Here is a 12,255-nt window from a genome sequence, read left to right as displayed (position 1 = left end):
CATTACCAAAAGAAACTACATGGTATCGAGACTGATAAAAGTATACAGAGGGGGAGGGGGGTTGAAATTGTTGATAATTGGTGTAGAGACACATTAAAATAATTATCAGATAGAAATCCAATTAAAAAAGGTGTCGGATTATTCTAAGAACGTAAAATAGATACACCTAAAATAGAGTGTGTGAGATATGAGATATTAACCAAAAGTCATAAGAAGCAGAATACAGTCAATAACAGTCAATACAGTCAATAAGACATACAGTCAATAAGACATACAGTCAATGTCAATGTTTAGGCCCAGGTATGTATCATTCAATGTGTCAAGAATTTGTATTTGTGGTCCTGGCGACTGGACCTTTTTTGGAGCACCATTATTTTGGTCTTACTGAGATTTACTGTCAGAGCCCAGGTCTGACACCATCTGTGCAGAAGATCTAGGTGCTGCTGTAGGCCCTCCTTGGTTGGGGACAGAAGCACCAGATCATCAGCAAACAGTAGACATTTGACATCAGATTCTAGTAGGGTGAGTCGGGGTGCTGCAGACTGTTCTAGTGCCCTCACCAATTAATTGATATATATGTTGAAGAGGGTGGGGCTTAAGCTGCATCCCTGTCTTACCTCCTTGTCCCTGTTGAAAGAAATATGTGTGTTTTTTGCCAATTTTAACCGCACACTTGTTGTTGGTGTACATGGATTTTATAATGTCGTATGTTTTACCCCAACACCACTTTCCATCAGTTTGTATAGCAGACCCTCATGCCAAGTTGAGTCAAAGGCTTTTTTTGAAATCAACAAAGCATGAGAAGACTTTGCCTTTGTTTTGGTTTGTTTGTTTGTCGATTAGGGTTCATAGGGTGAATACGTGGTCTGTTGTACGGCGCCAAATTAAAAACAACAGAAATCTCATAATTAAAATTCCTCAAACATACATGTATTTTATACCGTTTTAAAGGTAGTCTTGTTGTTAATCTCACCACAATGTCCGATTTAAAATATGCTTTTCAGCGAAAGCACCACAAACGATTATGTTAGGTCATCACCAAACCACAATAAAAACAGCCGTTTTCCCAGCCAAAGAGAGGAGTCACAAGAAGCACAAATAGAGATAAAATGAATCACTAATATTTGATGATCTTCGTCAGATGACACTCATAGAACTTCATGTTACACAACACATGTATGTTTTGTTTGATAAAGTTCATATTTATATAAAATAAAAAAAATCAGAGTACATTAGTTCCAAAAACATCCAGTGATTTTGCATAGCCACATCGATTCAACAGAAATACTCATCATAAATGTAGATAATAATACAAGTTATACACATGGAATTATAGATATCCATAATGCAACCGCTGTGTCAGATTTTTTAAAAACTTTACAGAAAAAGCAAACCATGCAATGATCTCAGAACAATAGTCAAATTAGCCGCCATGTTGTAGTCAACATAAACCAGAAATTACATGCTAAATATTTGCTTACCTTTGATGATCTTCATCAGAATGCACTCCCAGGAATCGCAGGTTCACAATAAATGCTTGATTTGTTCGATAATGTTCTTTATTTATGTCAATTTAGCTTTTGTTAGCACGTTTGGTACACCTATCCAAACGCTGGTGCTGGTCGACCATTTTTTTAAACAAAATCATCAGAAAGTTATATTACAGGTCGAAGAAACATTTCAAACTAAGTACAGAATCAATCATTAGGATGTTTTTATCATGTATCTTCAATAAAGTTCCAACCGGAGAATTCCTTTGTGTCTCGAGGAGGAACGGAATGCAGGAACGAGGGTCATTATGGCCAAACAGTTCCATTTCTGTTTCATCAGACCAGAGGACATTTCTCCAAAAAGTACGATCTTTGTCCCCATGTGAGTTGCAAACCATAATCTGGCTTTTTTTATGGCGGTTTTGGAGCAGTGGCTTCTTCCTTGCTTTTCAGGTTATGTCGATATTGGACACATTTTTACTGTGGATATAGATATTTTTGTACCTGTTTCCTTCAGCATCTTCACAAGGTCCTTTCCTGTTGTTCTGGGATTGATTTGCACTTTTCACACCAAAGTACGTTCATCTCTAGAAGACAGAACACGTCTCCTTCCTGAGCGGAATGACGGCTGCGTGGTCTCATGGTGTTTATACTTGTGTACTATTGTTTGTACAGATGAACGTGGTACCTTCAGATGTTTGGAAATTGCTCCCAAGGATGAACCAGACTTGTGAAGGTCGACAATTGTTGTTTTGAGGTCTTGGCTGATTTGTTTTGATTTTCCCATGATGTCAAGCAAAAAGGCACTGAGTTTGAAGGTAGGCCTTGAACTACATCCACAGGTACACCTCCAATTGACTCAAATGATGTCAATTAGCCTATCAGAAGCTTCTAAAGCCATGACATAATTTTCTGGAATTTTCCAAGTTGTTTAAGGCACAGTCTCCTTAGTAGATGTAAACTTCTGACCAACTGGAATTGTGATACAGAGAATTATAAGTGAAATCATCTGCCTGTAAACAATTGTTGGAAAAATTACTTTTATCATGCACAAAGTAGATGTTCTAATCGACTTACCAAAACTATAGTTTGTTAAAAATTTGTGGAGTGGTTGAAAAACTTGTTTTCATGACTCCAACCTAAGGTGTATGTAAACTTCTGACTTCAACTGTATACCAAGAGCTGTGCCAGGCCTGCTACGTCTGTTGACTTTGCTATTCTGACTATTCTATTCAATTATATTCAATGCTGTAACTCATAGAATTCACTGGCTTGTGTGAGAAGCAGTAATTGTTTTAAAACATCTCCTGCCATGTCACAGATGTGTTGTGAAACAGTGTTGTTTGATGAAGGCATTGTCTGTATAGTTTTTTGGGGCCTTTTCCCCCAGCATTGTCCCAGCCACATCCACGGCAGCAGGAAGAATTAATGTCGTCCACTATAGTATGGTGCTTGCCTGTCCCAGCCACTCCTCCACTATAGTATGGGGCTTGTCTGTCCTAGCCACTCCTCCACTATAGTATGGGGCTTGTCTGTCCTAGCCACTCCTCCACTATAGTATGGTGCTTGCCTGCCCTAGCCACTCCTCCACTATAGTATGGTGCTTGTCTGTCCTAGCCACTCCTCCACTATAGTATGGGGCTTGTCTGTCCTAGCCACTCCTCCACTATAGTATGGTGCTTGTCTGTCCCAGCCACTCCTCCACTATAGTATAGTGCTTGTCTGTCCCAGCCACTCCTCCACTATAGTATGGTGCTTGCCTGTCCTAGCCACTCCTCCACTATAGTATGGTGCTTGTCTGTCCCAGCCACTCCTCCACTATAGTATGGTGCTTGCCTGTCCCAGCCACTCAGTAGTTCACCATATAAGATGCATCTAGCTCCTTCTTATTAATGGTATCTGTTGCTTTTATACATGTCTTACTACTCGAAAGTTGTCTTTATTCTCGCTCAAAAAACTCCAGGACCTTATTTTTCAAATTGTCATGTTTTGTTTCTAAATGTCTGCGCATGACTGAAGGTTTCCCACAAGAGAGTAACGGTTAATGTGATTGGATGAGTAACGGTTCATGTGATTGGATGAGTAACGGTTAATGTGATTGGATGAGTAACGGTTAATGTGATTGGATGAGTAACGGTTAATGTGATTGGATGAGTAATGGTTAATGTGATTGGATGAGTAACGGTTAATGTGATTGGATGAGTAACGGTTAATGTGATTGGATGAGTAATTTTACATTTACATTTAAGTCATTTAGCAGACACTCTTATCCAGAGCGACTTACAAATTGGAATGGTTAATGTGATTGGATGAGTAACGGTTAATGTGATTGGATGAGTAACGGTTAATGTGATTGGATGAGTAACGGTGAATGTGATTGGATGAATAACGGTTAATGTGATTGGATGAGTAACGGTTAATGTGATTGGATGAGTAACGGTTAATGTGATTGGATGAGTAACGGTTAATGTGATTGGATGAGTAACGGTTAATGTGATTGGATGAGTAACGGTTCATGTGATTGGATGAGTAACGGTTAATGTGATTGGATGAGTAACGGTTAATGTGATTGGATGAGTAACGGTTCATGTGATTGGATGAGTAACGGTTAATGTGATTGGATGTTCATTATTTGACCTGTATTTGACATTGTGTTGTTATTTCGCTGAACACTAGATGGTTTGATTTTATTTTTGGCAGTGAAACGAGGCTACTCAGGCGAGAGAAAAAAAACTCACCCAAATGTATAGTCCCATTGGAAAAATATAAATGGACTGTTTGAAAATATGAAGAAATGATGTATTTAAAAAAAAATGTGAATCACTTTTTTTATTTAGCGTACCCCCCCCGACGGCATTGTGCGTACCCACTCTTCCTCTCCCCCCACCTCTATCCTCCACTCCCGATGCTCCTCTCCTTCTCTCCCCATCTTCTCTCCTCTGTTTCTAGAACCCACGGTTCACAGTCGTCCATCTGTGGAGTCACGTCACCATGGTTACCATCCGTCTAATCATCCTCGCCACCTCCGCTTTTTGTGGGATGACTGTGTCCCAAATGGCAGCCTGTCATTTTAGAGAGCATCTATACTCTATATTCTATACATCTATACCCTATAGTCTCTGTATTCTATACATCTATACCCTATAGTCTCTGTATTCTATACATCTATACATCTATACTCTATATTCTATACATCTATACATCTATACTCTATATTCTATACATCTATACTCTATATTCTATACATCTATACTCTATATTCTATACATCTATACTCTATATTCTATACATCTATACCCTATAGCCTCTGTATTCTATACATCTATACATCTATACTCTATATTCTATACATCTATACATCTATACTCTATATTCTATACATCTATACCCTATAGCCTCTGTATTCTATACATCTATACATCTATACTCTATATTCTATACATCTATACTCTATATTCTATACATCTATACTCTATATTCTATACATCTATACCCTATAGCCTCTGTATTCTATACATCTATACATCTATACTCTATATTCTATACATCTATACTCTATATTCTACACATCTATACTCTATATTCTATACATCTATACCCTATAGCCTCTGTATTCTATACATCTATACATCTATACTCTATATTCTATACATCTATACTCTATATTCTACACATCTATACTCTATATTCTAGACATGTATACTCTATAGTCTCTATATTCTATACATCTATACTCTATATTCTACACATCTATACTCTATATTCTATACATCTATACTCTATAGTCTCTGTATTCTATACATCTATACATCTATACTCTATAGTCTCTGTATTCTATACATCTATACATCTATACTCTATATTCTATACATCTATACTCTATAGTCTGTATTCTATAAATCTATACTCTATAGGCTCTATATTCTATAAATCTATACTCTATAGTCTCTGTATTCTATACATCTATACACTCTATAGTCTCCGTATTCTATACATCTATACTCTATATTCTATACATCTATACTCTCTATAGTCTCTGTATTCTATAAATATATACTCTATATTCTATACATCTATACTCTATAGTCTCTGTATTCTATACATCTATACACTCTATAGTCTCTATATTCTATGCATCTATAATCTATAGTCTCTATATTCTATACATCTATACTCTATAGTCTATGTATTCTATACATCTATACTATCTATAAATCAAATCAAAATCAATTAAAATGTTATAAATCACATGCGCCGAGTACAACAGGTAGACCTTACAGTGAAATGCTACGCTAAGAAACAATGCAGTTTAAAAAAAATATATGAATGAGAATAAGAAATAAAAGTAACAAGTAATTAAAGAGCAGCAGTAAAATAACAACATCGAGACTATATACAGGGTGGTACCGGTACAGAGTCAATGTGGAGGCTATATACAGGGGGTACCGGTACAGAGTCAATGTGGAGGCTATATACAGGGGGTACCGGTACAGAGTCAATGTGGAGGCTATATACAGGGGGTACCGGACAGAGTCAATGTGGAGGCTATATACAGGGGGTACCGGTACAGAGTCAATGTGGAGGCTATATACAGGGGGTACCGGTACAGAGTCAATGTGGAGGCTATATACAGGGGGTACCGGTACAGAGTCAATGTGGAGGCTATATACAGGGGGTACCGATACAGAGTCAATGTGGAGGCTATATACAGGGGGTACCGGTACAGAGTCAATGTGGAGGCTATATACAGGGGGTACCGGTACAGAGTCAATGTGGAGGCTATATACAGGGGGTACCGGTACAGAGTCAATGTGGAGGCTATATACAGGGTGTTATGGTACAGAGTCAATGTGGAGGCTATATACAGGGGGTAGGTACAGAGTCAATGTGGAGGCTATATACAGGGGAGTCAATGTGGAGGCTATATACAGGGGGTACAGAGTCAATGTGGAGGCTATATACAGGGGGTACCGGTACAGAGTCAATGTGGAGGCTATATACAGGGGGTACCGGTACAGAGTCAATGTGGAGGCTATATACAGGGGGTACCGGTACAGAGTCAATGTGGAGGCTATATACAGGGGGTACCGGTACAGAGTCAATGTGGAGGCTATATACAGGGGGTACCGGTACAGAGTCAATGTGGAGGCTATATACAGGGGGTACCGGTACAGAGTCAATGTGTGGGGGCACCGGTTAGTCGAGGTAATACGTACATGTAGGTAGAGTTATTAAAGTGACTATGCATAGATGATAACAACAGAGAGTAACAGTGGTGTAAAAGATGGGGGGGATGCAAATCGTCTGGGCAGTCCTTTGATTAGGTGTTCAGGAGTCTTATGGTTTGGGGGTATAAGCTGTTTAGAAGCCTCTTGGACCTAGACTTGGCGCTCCGATACCGCTTGCCGTGCGGGAGCAGAAAGAACATTCTATGATTAGGGTGGCTGGAGTCTTTGACCATTTTTAGGGCCTTCCTTTGACACCGCCTGGTATAGAAGTCCTGGATGGCAGGAAGCTTGGCCCCAGTGATGTACTGGGCACATCGCACTATCCTGTTGTGTCTTGCAGTTGGAGGCCAAGCAGTTGCTGTACCAGGCAGTGATGCAACCAGTCAGGATGCTCTCGATGGTGCAGCTGTAGAACCTTTTGAGGATCTGAGGACCCATGACAAATATTTTCAGTCTCCTGAAGGGGAATAGGTTTTGTCATGCCCTCTTCACGACTGTATTAGTGTGCTTGGACCATGTTAGTTTGTTGGTGATGTTGACACCAAGGAACTTGAAGTTCTCAACCTGCTCCACTGCAGCCCTGTCAATGAGAATGGGGGCGTGCTCGGTCCTCTTTTCCTGTAGTCCACAATCTTCTCCTTTGCATTGATCATGCTGAGGGAGAGGTTGTTGTCCTGGCACCACACGGCCAGGTCTCTGACCTCCTCCCTATAGGCGGTCTCGTTGTTGTCGGTGATTATTTTTTAAATATATTTTTTACCTTTATTTAACTAGGCAAGTCAGTTAAGAACAAATTCTTATTTTAAATGATGGCCTAGGAACAGTGGGTTAACTTCCTTGTTCAGGGGCAGAACCACAGATTTTTACATTGTCAGCTCACGGATTCAATCTTGAATCCTTTCGGTTGCTAGTCCAACGCTCTAACCACTAGGCTACACAACACTTAATGATGGTGTTGGAGTCGTGATTGGACGTGCAGTCATGAGTGAACAGGGTTTACAGGAGGGGACTGAGCACGCACCCCTGAGGGGCCCCTGTGTTGAGGATCAGCGTGGTTGATGTGTTGTTACCTACACTTACCACCTGGGGGGCGGCCCTTCAGGATGTCCAGGATCCAGTTGCAGAGGGAGGTGTTTAGTCCCAGGGTCCTTAGCTTATTGATGAGCTTTGAGGGCACTATGGTGTTGAATGCTGAGCTGTAGTCAATGAATAGCATTCTTACATGGGTGTTCCTTTTGTCCAGGTGGGAAAGGGCAGTGTGGAGTGCAATAGAGATTGCATCATCTGTGGATCTGTTGGGGTGGTATGCAAATGTGGGTGTGTCTAGGGTTTCTGGGATAATGGTGTTGGTGTGAGCCATGACCAGCCTTTCACAGCACTAAGGTTACCTTAGCATTCTTGGTCACAGGCACTATGGTGGTCTGCTTAAAACATATTGGTATTACAGACTCGGACAAGGAGAGGTTGAAAATATCAGTGAAGACACTTGCCAGTTGGTCAGAGCATACTCGCAGTACACGTCCTGGTAATCCATTTGGCCCTGCGGTCTTGTGAATGTTGACCTGTTTAAAGATCTTACTCACATCGGCTGCGGAGAGCATGATCACACAGTCTTCCGAAACAGCTGGTGCTCTCATACATGTTTCAGTGTTATTTGTCTCGAAGCGAACATAGAAGTAGTTTAGTTCGTCTGGTAGGCTCGTGTCACTGGGCTTGGCTGTGCATCCCTTTGTGGTCTGTAGTGGTTTTCAAGCTCTACCACATCCGATGAGTGTCAGACCCGGTGTAGTACGATTCGATCTTTGTCCTGTATTGACGCTTTGCCTGTTTGATGGTTCGTCTGAGGGCATAGCGGGATTTCTTATAAGCTTCCGGGTTAGAGTCCCGCTCCTTGAAAGTGGCAGCTATACCCTTTCGCTCAGTGTGGATGTTGCCTGTAATCCATGGCTTCTGGTTGGGGTATTTACTTAGGGTCACCGTGGGGACGATCGATGCACTTATTGATGAAGCCAATGACTGATGTGGTGTGCTCCTCAATGCCATTGGAAGTATCCCGGAACATAAAACAGTCCTGCAGCATCTGCTTTTTTATTGATCTAGTCACTGCTGCTTCCTGCTTCCTTTAAAAAAAAAATATTTATTTATTTTAGCCCCTTTTTCTCCCCAATTTCGTGGTATCCAAGTGTTAGTAATTACTATCTTGTCTCATCGCTACAACTCCTGTACGGACTCGGGAGAGACGAAGGTCGAAAGCCATGCGTCCTCCGAAACACAACCCAACCAAGCCGCACTCCTTCAACACATAGCGCGCATCCAACCCGGAAGCCAGCCGCACCAATGTGTCGGAGGAAACACCGTGCACCTGGTGACCTTGGTTAGCGTGCACTGCGCTAGGAGTCGCTGGTGCGCGATGAAACAAGGATATCCCTCCCTAAGCCGGACGACGCTAGGCCAATTGTACATCGCCCCACGGACCTCCCAATCACGGCCGGCTGTGACAGAGCCTGGGCGCGAACCCAGAGTCTCTGGTGGCACAGCTAGCGCTGCGATGCTGCTTCCTGCTTTAATTTTTGGTTGTAAGCTACGAAAAGTACAGATGAAAACTCTCTAGGTAGATAGAGCTACAGCTTATCATGAGATACTCTACCTCAGGCGAGCAAAAGCTTGAGACTTCCTTAGATGTCGTGCATCAGCTGTTATTTACAAAAATACATAGTCCACCGCCCCTTGTTTTACCAGACGCCACTGTTCTATCCTGCCGGTACAGAGTATAACCAGCCAGCTGTATGTTGATATTGTCGTCGTTCAGCCACGACTCCGTGAAGCATAAGATATTACAGTTTTGAATGTCCCGTTGGTAGTTTAACCTTCCGCGTAGGTCATCTATTTTATTGTCCAAAGATTGCACGTTTGCTAGCAGAATGGAAGGAAGTATGGGTTTATTCAATCGCCTACGAATTCTTAGAAGGCAGCCCACCCTCCAGCCCCTTTTTCTCAGTATAAGGTCTCTCTCTCAGTATAAGGTCTCTCTCAGTATAAGGTCTCTCTTTCTGTATTAGGTCTCTCTCTCTCTCTCTCTGAGAGGCTGTTGGACTCTAACCTAGTGAACTGAAAGAAGACATCTAGGAGACATCTACCTCAGGAGATATCCAGGAGACATCCAAGGAGACATCTACAGAGGGAGACTGAGAGGAGACATCCAGGAGAAATCTACCTCAGGAGACATCCAGGAGACATCCAAGGAGGCATCCAGGAGACATCTACCTCAGTAGACATCCAGGACACATCTACCACAGAGACATCCAGAAGACATCTACCGGGGGAGACTGAGAGGAGACATCCAGGAGACATCTACCTCAGGAGGAATCCAGGAACTGAAAGGAGACATCCAGGAGACATCTACCTCAGAAACAGCCAGAAGACATCTACCTACGGAAACTGAAAGGAGACATCCAACTCAGGAGACATCCAGGAGACATCTACCTCACGAGACATCCAGGAGACATCCAACTCAGGAGACATCCAGGAGACATCTACCTCACGAGACGTCCAGGAGACATCCAACTCAGGAGACATCCAGGAGACATCTACCTCACGAGACATCCAGGACACATCTACCTCAGAGACATCCAGAAGACATCTACCGAGGGAGACTGAGAGGACACATCCAGGTGACATCCGCCTCAGAAGCAGAGTCTGGCCCCAGGGAGAGTGCAAGACTGATCTGATATGTACACGGCTCTATTCAGGGCAGATGGTTTTAGACTGATCTGATTTGAACACGGCTCTATTCAGGGCAGATGGTTTTAGACTGATCTGATATGTACACGGCTCTATTCAGGGCAGATGGTTTTAGACTGATCTGATATGTACACGGCTCTATTCAGGGCAGATGGTTTTAGACTGATCTGATTTGAACACGGCTCTATTCAGGGCAGATGGTTTTAGACTGATCTGATAAGTACACGGCTCTATTCGGGGCAGATGGTTTTTAAACTGGAGAGTGCCTGTGTCTTCCCTGTTAGTCACTGATGAATGCAACGGATGTGTAGGGTTATCTGTAATGTAAGCACAGTATGACCTTCAGCAAGAGAGGTATACAGTATTGTATTGCTCAGGAAGTAGAGTGGCTGTTTTGTAAGATTCTACAGGGAGAAGATAATGTCTTGCGAAATAAGTCTTGGATCAATTGGTCAATCAGGGGTTAGGTAAATGAACAGGCGATGGGGCAATGGCCTTGGAATAGAATGTTATTTACACTATTACAACATCAGTATTTAGACCTGCGCATACAGTGCCTTTGAGTTTTTACACATTCTGTTACGTTACAGCCTTAGATCATTGTTTTCCTTCATCAATCTACACACAATGCCTCATGATGACATCACAATGCCCCATGATGACATCACAATACCCCATGATGACATCACAATACCCCATGATGACATCACAATACCCCATGATGACATCACAATACCCCATGATAACATCACAATACCCCATGATGACAAAGCGAAAAACTGATTTTTAGAATTGTTCGCAAAAATGTTTTAAAAGAAAAAGAAATACATTATTTACATAAGTATTCAGACCCTTTGCTATGAAAATCGAAATTGAGCTCAGGTGCATCCTTTTTCCATGCATCAACCTTGTGATGCTTTTTCAACGGATTGGACATGATTTGGAAAGGCACACACCTGTCTATATAAAGTCCCACAGCTGACAGTGCATGCCAGAGCACAAACTAAGCCATTAGGTTGAAGGAAATGTCCGTAGAGATCTGAGACAGGATTGTGTCGAGGCACGGATCTGGGGAAGGGTAACAAAAATGTCTGCAGGACTGAAGGTCCCCAAGAACACAGTGGCCACCATCATTCTTAAATGGAATCAGTTTGGAACCACCAAAACTCTTCCTAGAGCTGGCCGCCTGGCCAAACTGAGCAATCAGAGGAGAAGGCCCTTGGTCAGGGAGGTGACCAAGAATCCGATGGTTACTCTGAAAGATCTCCAGAGTCCGTCTCTGGAGATGGGAGAAACTTCCAGATCATCCAGTGATGCCCTGGCCATAGAGAGTGACTAGGGTGGGCATTCTAGTTTCTTTATTTCTATGTTTTCTATTTCTTTGTTTTTGGCCGAGTGTGGTTCCCAATCAGAGGCAGCTGTCTATCGTTGTCTCTCCCACCTATGTTTGGTGGCTAGTTATTTTCTGTTTCGTGTTTTCTGCACCTGACAGAACTGTTTCGTTTTTTCACTTTGTAATTTTGTTAGAGTGTTTTTTTGAGTAATAAAGAATCATGAACACTTACAACACTGCGTTTTGGTCCATGCTTTCCGACGAGAGACGTTACAGCTCCAGAGCCCTCAGGACCTCAGACTGGGGTGAAGGTTCACCTTTCAACAGGACAACGACCCTTAACACACAGCCAAAACATTCCAGGAGTGGCTTCGGGACAAGTCTCTGAATGTCCTTGAGTGGTCCAGCCAGAGCACAGAGTTAAACCCGATCTAACATCTCTAGAGAGACCTAAAAATAGCTG

Source organism: Oncorhynchus gorbuscha, linkage group LG23 (genome assembly GCF_021184085.1).
Source record: "Oncorhynchus gorbuscha isolate QuinsamMale2020 ecotype Even-year linkage group LG23, OgorEven_v1.0, whole genome shotgun sequence".
NCBI classification, from domain to species: domain Eukaryota; kingdom Metazoa; phylum Chordata; class Actinopteri; order Salmoniformes; family Salmonidae; genus Oncorhynchus; species Oncorhynchus gorbuscha.
The sequence above is the reverse complement of the archived record's forward strand: the minus strand, read 5'-3'. Positions refer to the sequence as shown.